Here is a 13,645-nt window from a genome sequence, read left to right on the forward strand (position 1 = left end):
AGGTACAGTCTTTGTACCACCTCTTCCACATAGCTACAAGAGCCTTGACAGGGAGGGTTGATGATGACATCCCAATTATTACTGGCAGTTTCAAATTCCCTCACTCTCTGCACATTGACCAGTTGTGGATCTCTGTGTATCTACTGCAAGAGGAAATTTCTCTGATGATGAATGAGCAAGTCTCTGATCTACGGGTATAGCAGAATGTCTTTAGGAGTCATTTTATTGCAAATGAGCAAGGCTCTGATCTATGGGTATAGCAGAATGTCTTTAGGAGTCATATAATTGTAGCAGGAATCTTAGAAGGTCTTATTAATAAAATCAAACCTGAGGCCAGTTTTTGGGGTGAATGCTGGAAGGTCAGAGAAGCAGAACAAGCCATAGCTAACCTCACCTGGCCAACTTCTCAGCTGGTCTTGTTTCCTCAGACTGAAAGCTTCTGTGTCTTCATCCCAATGGCTCTCAGCTGAACTGTGCTGCTCAAAACCTAAAAGATTAACCAGCCAAATGCTTCTAGTTTCTAGTCTTCACGCCTTATATACCTTTCTGCTTTTGCCATCACTCCCTGGGATTAAAGACTTGCTTTCTGGAATTAAAGGCATGAGTCACTATGCTTGGCTGTATACTTGAACAGATGGATTTTTACCTCTGGAATGCTAGGATCAAAGGCATGTGCTGCCACTGCCTATCCTAAGTATCTAGTGGCTTTTCTGTTCTCTGACCCCAGATAAGTTTATTAGGATACACAATATTTTGGGAAACACAATATAACCACATTTCCTTTCTTTTTGTCTAAAATTAAAAAAAGCTTATAACTAATACAAGAAAAACTATCCAATAAGTATATATAATATATACAGTCAAAAATTATATTAACAATGTCTAGTCCATTAACATTTGAGAGATTCAGACAAAAAACTCCATTACACACACACACACACACACACACACACACACATATATATATATAAAACAATGTCCAGTCCAGTAACATTTGATAAACTTAGACAAAAAATTTTCATTACTTATCTTACGTAAAACAAGTAGTTCCTTTTTAAAACTATTTTTTCTTTTCATAATAGATTCAGTAATCTACCTTTTGTCATTTTTATATCTTCCCCTTTTTCTTTTTAGTGTAGATTCACTGATCTACCCATTTATCCTATTATTTCTTTATCTTTTTAATCAGAGTAGATTCCATGATCTACTTTATCTCTATATTCTCTTTATTCTTTTTGTTTCTTCTTTTTTTAAAACAAAAAAACAAAAAAAAACCTTTCTGGGGCTGGAACTTGGCCTCCTTGTCCAAGTACATTTTCATCAGCTTTCTGTTTTCAATGATTTCCTTCACTGTCTAATGTTGACTGTCTTGGAACTCACTCTGTGGACCAGGTTGGCCTTGAATTCAGAGATCAACCAGCCTCTGCCTTCTGAGTGCTGGGATTAAAGGTGTGTACCACTATGTCTGGCCCTACCTTTGCTTTAACACTTTTCACTTTAATTCCTTTTCATAAGCTGGAAGCTTAGCTGGGTAGGGTCTTCTCTGAGGTCACCACTCACTTTATTCCACTTAGAATCAGTTTTTTTTTTAAATCTGTATATACCTCCTGATGTTCCTTTTCTCCTCCAGCGGTAATTTTGTATTTTTCCTTGATCAGCTTGCTCCTTTTCATTTTAAATTTACCAAGTGTGGCCACTAATAACCAAGAACACAGTTAATACTAGACTGTCTGGAATTTTCCTCTGCCTCAGGCAGATCTTTGAGACAAACCACAGAAAGCAGCCATATTTATTGCCAAAATTTCTAAAAATGGTCTCTAGGCCACATGCTATTGTTCTTCTTGTTTGAAAGCTCTTGAGCTGGGCCCCTGCAGTTCAAATCTCCCCAGCACTGCTGTCTTCTCTGCCCTTACTAGTAGTGCCCATTAAGCCATGCTTAATGCATTCGACCACTTTTCTAGTACAAAGTGCCAAAGCGTTCCACATCCTTCCAAACAAAAGCACAATCTGGCCTCTCACAGCCATGCCCCAGTCCCTGGGAACAACTTTTGTGTTAGGTTTTCTGTTGCTGTGAAGAGACACCATGACCACAGCAGCTCTATAAAGGAAAGCAATTAATTGGGACTGGCTTAAAGTTCAGAGATTTAGTCCATTGTCATCATGGGGTGAAGACTGGCAGCATGCAGGCCCACATGGTGCTGGAGAGGTAGGTGAGAGTTCTACATTAGGATATGAAGACAGCAGGAAGAGAGTGCCACTTTGGGCCTGGCTTGAGCATCAGAGACCTCAAAGTCCACCCCCAGTGACACACTTCCTCCAACAATGCCACACCTACTTCAACAAGGCCACACCTCCTAATAGTGCCACTTCCTATGAGCCTATGGAAGCCATTTTCTTTCAAACCGCAGAGTCTCAATGACAAAGAAGCACAATTAAAGAGACAGGGAAAGGGACTGCTACCCAGCTACACATGCTATCTTACAATTCAGTGTTCTGATTTCTGAGAATTGTAAGAATTCCTAGCCACCCCCCCCCAGCTACATGAATGCAATGCACTGTCCAGTAGCCAGGCAAGATGCTTAGTCATCCTAGGGCTTTACATCCTATGTAATCCATGTGCTGTGTGATCACATAATCTGCATGCAGCATGATCACTTAATATATGTGCATGTGTGGCATAGCTACATAAGCCCATATGTGCGTGTGCGGGGGAGCGGGGGGAACTAATAAAAGTGGGTTCCACCTATTCCTCTCCTCTCTTCCTGCACGGTCATTCCATAGCCCTAAGCACACTCATTCTCTATGCCCTAATAAACTCTTATAGTGGGTTTTCTTGTACCTCATGGTTTTTCATTCATGGTAAATATTGCCACTTAATAAATACCATCGTGCCACTTAATAAATACCTGTGGTGCCAAGATGAAATGGGCCCTCCTGGTACACTGCACCCAGGATCCTGTAACGAGGTTTGCTCTACTTACAACTGCCCACTTTTCCCTTTGCCCGGTGTCCAGATGGCATTGCAAAACACCAGCTCCTTTGATTGGTGAGTTTTCCCTTTCTAGCCAGTGTAAAACAGTCCCCTGGACCCATGGGAATGACTGTCAGTTGTCTGGTGTTCCTCTGGTGTCCCCAGGATTGGGTGGACCCCCATCCATGGGCTTTATCAGCTACAGTCGGCCCCCATTGCAGGCTTAAATCTCGAGCCATTTCCCACCACTGCTGTCTGAGATACTTTCTTGCTGTTGGACCCTTGTCCTTGGGCTGCATACGCCCCACCTTCATTCTCTCACTTAACAAAGTATTGAATGACTTGCACCAGTCCATGTTGGACCATCATCCTCTGGCTATGTACACCCTGGCCCTCATTCTCTGGCTTGACAAAGACTTGAAAGACTTTTGCCATTCGCCGATCCTCACTTGATCTCAGGGACACCTGAGATTGTAGTCTTGGATCACATTGGAGTTTTTTTTATTTTTTTATTTTCTTCTCTCTGCTGCAGCCATGGGAAACAAGGCTTCGAACCATATTAGTCCTACTTCTCCCCTAGGATGTCGTCTAGAAACTCTTAAGCCTCTCAGCTTAATGCCTTACTTAAAGCCCTCTAAGCTTCGCTGCCTGTGCATTAAAAAATGGCCTAAATATCCCTTAGAAACAATAAAAATGGCTACCTAAATGCTCATTAAACCCTAATATTTTATGGGATTTATCTAATTTCTGCCACTAAATGGGCAAATGGAGAGAGTTACCTTATATCCAAGATATTTTTTTAACGTCAGCTCTAAACCCTCCCTTATGATTCCTTGTCTCCTGCCCACATGCTCCTAGACATGCAACCTGAACCTGAGGAATCTCACTACTGCTCTGGACCCTCTAATGAACCTCTGCCTATCTCACCTCCCGCACCCACTCCAACAGACTCTGCCCCTTCAGCTCCTCCACTAACCCCCTCCTCCTCTCAGATACAAGGCCACTCCAATGGCCCAACTCTGGCTCCAAACATTACCCCTCCTATCACTCATTCTCAGGCTGCTAAAGGATCCAACTCCAGCCATGCCAACCCAGCACACAGTCTCCCTTAGCAAGAGGTGGCTAGGATAGATGGACTGGTTAGGGTTTACATCCCTTTCTCCCTCACAGAACTTTCTCACATAGAAAAAAACTGGGCTCTTATACCTCTAATTCTGCTTCCTTTATTAAACAATTCCAATATATTACCCAATCTTATAGCCTCACATTTTATGAGATATATATCTATAATACTTTATAATACTAATAACCTACTTCCTGAGGAGTGCAGAAGAGTTTGGAAACAGGCTAGAGTGCATGCAGATGAAGTTCATCCAACTAATGCTGCCCATCCATGCAGGGCCAAGACAGTTCCCAATCAGGACCCATATGGGGATTATAATACCCTGGGTGGCTTTCTAGCTATGGATCGGTTTACAACCTGCCTCCTGGCAGGTCTTCATAGGCTGCCCTCAAACCAGTAATCTACAAGAAGCTAAAAAATGTAATTCAAGATAAGGAAGAAAATCTGTCTCATTTTTGAGAATGGTTTACAGAGGCTCTCTTACACTATACTAGTCTGGATCCTGGGAGCGCAGAGGGCAGACAGCTCCTTATGACCCACTTTGTCTCATAGAGCTTTCCTGACATCAGGGCTAAACTAAAGTATCTGTAGAGAGGGCCTCTGTCTTCACAGGCAGAAGTCTTAACAACGGCTTTTAAGATGTTCCATAGGAAAGATAAGAAAGTCCATAAACAGAACGGCCAAATGCTGCCACATGCTATCCAACCAGCCGCCCACAGGCCTCCAGGTCCCCTGTATTAAGTGTGGTGGAGAAGGCCACTGAGCTCATGCCTGCTCTGCCCCAAGCTGGCCACAGGCGTTGTCCAAAGTGCCACCAGGAGAAACACTGGTCAGCTGACTGCCCCATGCACCTTGTGGCATGGGGATATCAAATGAAGACTACCCTCCAGCCAATCTCCTAGTCTTGGTGATGGATGATTGTAGGTGCTCTGTTCCCAGCCTGACCACAGTCAGGGAATCGAGGATAGCCATCACAGTATCAGGGCGACCCATTTCCTTCCTTTTTGATAACAGAGCCACTTACTCAGTCCCAAGAAGTTTTGGGGTCCAACCTCTCCATCTCATCTCCCTATTGTTGGGGTAGGGGGACAGCCTTACCTACCTCACCAGACCCCACCACTTAATTGTATTTTCAGGGGTAACCCTCTCACTCACACATTTTTAGTTGTGCCAACCTGCCCTGTGCCCCTAAGAGATTTTCTAGCTAAGGTAGGAGCTTTTATTTTGTTTTCTCCCCCCATTTGCCTTACTCTGGACTCCTCACCAGCTCTTCTCCCTGCTCCTACCCGACCAGCCTACTAGCTCTAACATTTCATTTCCCTTGCCAGCCTCTCTGGTGGACCCCAAATTCTGGGACACCCAGAACTCTTCTGTTGCTAGGCACATTCCCGTATTATTATCCAGCTGCAGGAACTTACCAGGTACGTTATGAAAGTTCAGTACCCATTCTCACTCTAGAGGCTTAGAGGACTTAAACCTCTCATCTCTGACCTCAGGAAAAAAAAGCTGCTCTGCCCAACCTCTTCACCTTTTAACACCCCCATACTTGAAGTTAAAAAGTCTAATGGAACCTACCACCTGGATCAAGACCTCTGGCTCATTAATTCCGCAGTGGTCCCTCTCCATCCTGTAGTGTCTAACCCTTATACTCTCTCTCAACTATCTCTTCAGGAACCTCTCACTTTTCAGTCCTAGATCTCCAGGACGAATTTGTTTCTATTCCTCTCAGTCCTCAGTCTCACAATATCTTTGCTTTCACCTGACCCTGACACTCATCGGTCTATGCAACTGACTTGGACTGTCCTGCCACAGGGCTTCAGGGACTGTCCACACCTATTCGGTCAGGTCCTAGCCTCTGACCTGCTCTCTTTGTCCCTCCCTGGCTCTAAACTAATACAGTATGTAGATGACATTCTACTCTGCATCCTGTCATTACAACTTAGGAAAACTATCACCTCTGCTCTCCTAAATTTCTTATCCAGCCAGGGTTATAGTGTCTCACCTTGAAAGTCCAGCTGTCCACGCCTCAGGTCACGTATTTGGGTCTAACCATTACCCCAAACCACAAGGCTAATAGTGTAGGTAGAAAGCATCTGATCCAGTCTCTCGTAGTGCCCTCTACTAATCAAGAGATTCTGTCCTTTCTGGGAACAGCTGGTCTTCTTACCATCTTTTCCTCCACTTGCTCTCCCCTTATATGAGGCAGCTCTGGGCTCCCTGCATGAACTCCTCCTTCATGCCATTACTAAACCCTTCCAGAAGCTCTAACAGGCTCTCTGTGAGGCCCCAGTACTTCACCTCCCAGACCTAACTCATCCCTTCTCCCTCTATGTAACGGAAAGAGAGGGGTATGCTCTTGGAGCCCCAGGGCACCAGCTGAGACCCTCCTTTGCACCTGTAGCATACCTGTCAAAAAAAACTAGACCTTACCACTCAGGGCTGGGCACCTTGCATTTGTGCTTTAGCAGCTGCTGAGCTCCTTATTCAGGAATCAAAGAAGCTAAACTTTGGTCACCCACCACCATCTTCTCTCACCATAACCTGTGTCATCTCATATCTTATAAAGGCTTACAAACTTCACCTCCTTCTCGAGCTCTTTCTCTCCAAGTGGCATTACTGGAAGATGCCACACTTACTTTCCAGACTTGCCCACCCCTTAATATTTCAAACCTCCTTCCTTGGCCTAACGCTGACTATTCTCCATCTCATGCCTGCACTGAAACCTTAGAGGAACTGTTACCTCACCCTTCACACATACAGGAGGGCACATTGCCTCAGGTCACTTATACCTGGTACACAGACGGCAGCTCCTTTTTACATGAGGGGACCTGTAAGCAGGTTATGCCATAGTGTCAGATACTGAGGTGGCAGGAGCACAGGAATTACCCACACAAACTACTAACCAACAGGCTGAGCTGATAGCTCTCATCCGTGCCTTCCAATTGGTACAGGGGCAATCTCTAAATGTTTATACAGACTCCAAATATGATTTTCATATCCTCCTGTCCACGCTGCTATCTGGAAAGAGCATGGGCTCCTTACAGCAAAGGAAGGATCCATTTCTAACTCAGACCAAATAATGGCCATGCTAAAAGCCTCCCACATCTCCAAGGCTATAGGAACTTTCCATTGCCAGTCTCATCAGACCGATAGCTCCATCATCTCTAAGGGAAACAACCAGGCTGTCCAGGCAGCCAGGACAGTGGCCCTCCAGGACCCGGACTCACCCCACCCACCCCAGGGAATCCATACAGTACAACCCACATCCTCACTGGCAAACCCTGACACTAGGTGAATTCTGTCCTATTTACATCAGCTCTTTCACCCTAATAGTCTTACTCTGTCTCAGTTCATAAAAGCCCAACTACAGCCCACTTCTGAGGACTTACAGTTCTTAAGAACTATTACTGCCTCCTGTGAAATTTGCCAAAAGTCAGATCCTAATTCCAATATCAGAGTCAACCTTTTCCCACCCACAAGGCTAAAGGTTCCCTTCCAGGGACTGACTGGCAGTTTGATTTTACCCATATGCCCACTGTCAGATGAATTAAATATCTCCTCATGATGGTAGACTCATTTGCGAATTGGGTGGAGGCATATCCTGTTTCCAATAAGCGGGCTCACAGTTACTGACCTCCTTCCCTGGGAAATTATTCCTCGGTTTGGGATTCCTGCTTCTCTGCAGTCTGATAATGGTCAGGAGCTCACCTCCTTGATTTCCCAGACACGAGCTGAAGCTCTTAATATTCCTTGGCATTTTCAAATCCCATACCATCTTCAGTCCTCAGGGAAGATGGAGGACACCAACCTGTCTTTAAGAGCATTCTTACTAAGATGGCGCAGGAACTTCAACTTGACTGGGTAAAATTATTGCCTCTAGCTCTTTTCAGGCTCTGGGCCCTTCTCAGGTGGCCCCTTTCTATCTTGTCATTCAAACTTATGTATGGGAGACAAGTTCTAACCCGGACTTCCTCTCCAAACCTTCACCTCTCCCTGATTACCAATTAAGTCCCCTACTCTATCATCTTTGTTCTCTCCTGTGGAACTTCGCACACCATTCCTTGTCTCAGCCATGTGATAACCCATGCTCACCCCCAATTCACACTGGGGATCAACTCTTTCTTTCCCCTCCAGGCCAGTGCCACACTCCCCTTTCCCCTAAATATCAGGGACCTGTCAAGTTATTTCTTGTAACACCCATAGCTGCTAAGCTCAAGGGCTTTCCCCACTGGATTCACCTGTCTCACCTGAAGCCTTTTATCTCACTTCCATCCCAGAAAAATCTCTCTTCATACACAGTGACACAGACAAGGCCTTGCTCTCTCAAGTTACAGAGGACTCCAGTATCAACTGCCTTCTCCCAAATTCCAGAAGAATGAGGTTTCACCTCACAAGTTTTTCCTACCTGGTTCCCTCTCCTGTCTCTACTAACCATATTCTCCTTCATCAGTTTTCCTCTGTATCTACAATAATATATTCAAACTTCTAATTAACTACTCAACTAATTGTTACAGGACCATAGAGCCAGAGGCCAAGGACCATCAAATCAGCCATTTGCTCAGGCCTACCACTGACTAGCTCTTACATTTAAACCCAGCCCTTTTCTGTTAATCTATATGTTGACACGTATTCTGTGGCTTTACCTGTTTGTCATACATGCTGCTCTTTGGCTTTACCTGTTTGCCATTACATGCTGACTCAGCCTTCCTCTTCCCAGAATTCTCCCTGTCTGCTTATCCGACCTATACTTCCTGCCTGGCTACTGGCCAATCAGCATTTTATTAAACCAGTGTACAAAAGCATTATCCCACAGCAGGACTGCACACAAGTAAACTTACTGTAGCTGTAGGAGTTCTTCTGCCAAATGGATTACCACTGAGCTGGTTACCTTACATAGTTGGTGGTACTACTAGTCCATGCCTGCCCTGCTAGTCTTCCCCAGGATACTCAATAAACTATCCTTGCCCTGCTGCTTAAAGAAAAAATAAAATAATTACAGACTATATAATGAGTGAATGTACCATAAGTTAGAATGTATAATGGACTCTCCTAATAAAGTTTCTGTTCTAGATCTCCACTGTTGCATATGGTGCTGTAATAAATGCAGAAGTACTTTTGAGAATATTCCCAGGGATGAATGCTTCATCAATTCATATATTTATTTCTCTGTATCAAAGGAGCCTACATATCTGTTCCCATAATAGCTAGAGTAATTTTTACTCTCACTCAAATTGTACCAGTTGTTCTAACACTTGTTATATTTAAACTGTTCTTAATAGCCATACTCAGAGTTGTAAAATGATTTTTCACAGATTCTAAGTTGAATTTCATTGTCAGTTAATTATGCTGCTGTTTTCAATGTCTCTGCTTGTGATTGTATATCTTTATTTGAAACTATTCAGAATTATGTTTTAAATACTTTTGCTCAAATATTCATAACAACACTAATCACAAGAACTATACAGCATAAATAGCACATAGTAAGCAACTTATAGAGATCAGTAAAATGCTATATATCCATGCAATTGAATATTAACCTATCAAAAGAAAACAAATATAACTATATTATATAAAATGTATTAATCTTAAAATACATTTTAGAAAATAAAATGTCAAAATCAAAAGACTAAATGTTTATGATACTGCTTACTAAAAATACTATCCATGAAAACTAAAGAAAAACTATTAGCTTCAATCAGCTAAAGGAAGAGAAATTTAATAATTAACACTAATCATCACAGTTCTTAACATTAGTAATCATTTTAGGAATGTGGTAGTTTTAATAAGAACAGCCCCAATAGACTCATCTATTTGAATGCTTAGTCACCAGGGAGTGGAACTATTTGAAAGGATTAGAAGAATCAGGAGATGTGGTTTATTAGAGAAAAGGTGTCCCTGGGAGTGGTCTATGAGGTTTCAAAAAGCCCATGATGAGCCCAGTCTCTGTGACTCTCTGCCTGCAGATCAGGATGTAGCTCTCAGCTACTTTTCCAGCACCATGCCTGGCATGCCTGCTACCACATTGTCTGCCATGACGACAATGGACTAAACCTCTGAAACTGTAAGGAAGCCCCCATTGCTTTCCTTAATGAGAGTTGTCGTGGCCATTGTGTTTCTTCACAACAATAAAACAGTGACTAAGACAGAAGGTGGTACTAAAGACTGTGATCTCACTGTGAAAGGCCCAACCACGCTGTTGTTTGAGGACTATGGAAGACTTTGGGACTTTGGAATAGTAAAGCAGCTGAACACTTAAGTGGGGCTTAATGGGCTGTGCAGATAGGATGGAAGACAGTATCTCTGAGAGCAATGTGGGCCCAGCTCAAGAAGTTTCAGAGGGGAAGAATACTACTAAGGCCTAGAGACCATTCTTGTGATATTTTGGCAAACACTGTAGCTGATTTATGCCCTTGCCCAAATTTCTGGAGGAACATTAGGAAGTATAATTGATCTCAGTTCATTACTCAAGGGGATAAAATTTTAAGTAAATGCCTGATGCTAAATAGATTAAATGGAGTGGTGGTCTCAGAGCAAGATCCTGTCCAGCTAAACTTCCAACTTGTGGAAAGCAATTAAAGAAAAGCTACAGCAGTGAAGGAAACCAGAAACAACAGCAATCTGATGCAAATGTAGTTGGACAAGGGGGAAAACTACCAGCCCCATCAAGCATCAGAACGTGGCAGTTTTGGCCACGTGGTTCTGACTTCAGAGTCAAGGATTGAAGATAGAGGTTGTGGAATCTCCCTCTGTGCTTAAGGAGAGCAGCTGAGGCCAGGCACATGACCTTGCGTTCCCTGAATGGAGGCTGGAAGAGGCCATTGTGTGAAGCTGTGAAGGTGGAGCCAGAGCTGTAGGATATCTGCCAAGCAGAGCTGCAGACTAGGTGTAGAATCAGCCCAAGAGAGACAAGTATGTTACAGTCAACAAAACTGGAAGGAGTTGGAGTTCTGCAGAGAGCTTTGACATCAGTCATGGAGATACAGAATCTGAAATTTGTGCTGCTGGCTTTTGAACTTACTTTGGTCCAGTATTTTCTCACTATGCTCCCTTTCTTCCCATTTAGAATGGAGATGTATAGGCGGTGCCATTGTATGCTGGAAGTACATGATGTACTTAATGATTTTGATTTTACAGGGAATTACAGTTAATAGATTACCAGGAGTCTCAGAAGATAATTTGAACTTTCAAGCAGTGTTGAGACTGTTATAGACTATGGTGACTTTTGAAGTTGGACTGAATGGATATTTGCATTATGATATGGCTATGAGCCTATGGGGGCCAGGGATGGAATGTGATGCTTTGAGTAAGAATTGTTCTAATAGGCTCATAACTTTAATCCTTAGTCATCAGTGTTAGGTATTCATGCCAACTTGGGTAATGGGGGAAGCTTTCTACACATAGAGATGCCCCTGGAGACTTCTGACCACCAGTTTCTACCCCCAGACTACTCTAGTGGCAGGCCTGACCCCCCAATGCATGTGAATGGCCATCCCACCATGCCGAACACCACCCCAACTTGAGAAGCTCCAACAGCCATGCCAAGGGATGTAATGGTCCTGTCAAGTAGGAGAGTGACCAGGCCATGCCCTACAGAAAACAATCCCACCAATCCCTGAACTTGCTCCAAGAACAGGCCACATAATCCCTCCAATACCATGTGACCCTGGAAATCAAAATGTATATAAACCCTTTCTTCTGCTCAGTTCTCTGATGCTTCTTTTCTGAGCAGAGCTGAGGCAGCCATCCTCCTGGGTTTTTCCCTCCCAGTGAATCTCTTGTGTGAGACTTGTTGTGTGGTATGACTTTGTGGTATTCTTTGGCCCCCAACTGCCTGAATACCTTTCACATCTGAGTTGTAACATGATCAAGGAGTACCATTATTTAAGGATTAGAAAGTGTGTCCCTGTTGGAAGTAGCACATTATTGGGGGTGGGAGTTGAGGTTTCAAAAAGCCAATGATAGGCCCAGGCTCTCTGCCTCCCTACCTGCAGACCAGGATGTAGCTCTCAGCTACTTCTCCAGCACCATGCCTGCTTTGCTTGCTGCCATGCTGTCCATCATGACTGTAATGGATGAAACCTCTGAAACTGTGAGCAATTTCTCAGTTAAATAATTTCCTCTTTAGTTGCCTTGGTCATGGTTTCAATTCAGAGCAATTTAAAAGTGACTAAAACACACACACACACACACACACACACACACACACACACGTGTGTAATATTTTGGAGGCTGGGAGGATATTTCAGTCAATAATTCACTTGCCACAAAAGCATGAAGACCTGAGGTAGAGTCCTAGCACACACACACACACACACACACACACACACACACACACACACACACAAAAACAATGCCCACTGGGCATGGCAGCCCATGTGTAATCCCAGTGCTTGGGAGGCAGAGATAGAGAACCTCCAGAGCTAACTGGCTAGGCAGGCTTGGGTTGAAGTGAAGGATCATGTTTTAATGAAATAACGAGGAGACCAATCTAGGAAGACACTTGGTATCAATCTCTAGCACACACACACACACACACACACACAGAAATTCAAACATGATACACAATATACACACACATACACATCAAAAGGCATCGTATTTTATGACAAATACACAAACTAAAACTTCTTAGTAATGAAAGCAAGATTTTATTACAGAACTAATAAATAATACATTATAGTAAGAAATACTAAAACCAACATAAATAATTTGAAAATTAAACAAAACTTAGCAATTTTTTGGAAGATACAAACATACCCAGGAAGGAACAGAAATTTTGTTTAGCCTTGAAGCAATTAAAAATATTAAATTAATAGCTGAAAAAATTTTCAAATGCAAAAATAATAATATCCAGGTCTATAGTAATGAACTTGTAAATTCCAACAAAACTTAAAGGTAAAGTAAATCTAGTCTGCAGAACATTTTCAAGAGTATAAATATGACCAGCTTCCTGTTTTATGATCTGAAACTCTCTGTGACAACCTAACCAAAACTGTCAAAAGAGCAAATAGACCAGTATTCTTGTACATAGTTGTAAAAATCCTGAGGAAAACATTAATAAATCAAATCTATCAACACAAAAAGTATAATAGAGAATCACAAAGTAGGTGTTATCAAGTAACTCAACTTCTGAAAATGAGATCATTATATTAATAATTTCACTATCTTAAGATATTTAAGAAAAAAAAATGTCTGTGTCACCAGCCAGAAAAAAAGCAATTGATAAAAATAAGAACCATTTTCCAAAATTTTAGACTTAAGAGTAATTTTTATTTTCTGTGTTTTAAAATTTTGTAGATTTATGTTATGTATGTGAGTATTTACCTGGTGATCATGAAGGTCAGAAGAAGGCATTGGATTGCCTGGAACTGGAGTTATGTATGATTGTGAGATACTATACGACCACTCCAAAATGGACCGGGGTTCCTTCGCAAGAGCAGGAAGTGGTCTTAACCAGTAAGCCATCTCTCCAGCCCATTTTCCGTTTTTATTTATTTATTTGTTTGTTTATTTATTTATGGGTTTTCGAGACAGGGTTTCTCTGTAGCTTT

This window comes from Peromyscus eremicus, chromosome X (assembly GCF_949786415.1).
Source record: "Peromyscus eremicus chromosome X, PerEre_H2_v1, whole genome shotgun sequence".
In the NCBI taxonomy this organism is placed as follows: Eukaryota; Metazoa; Chordata; class Mammalia; order Rodentia; family Cricetidae; genus Peromyscus; species Peromyscus eremicus.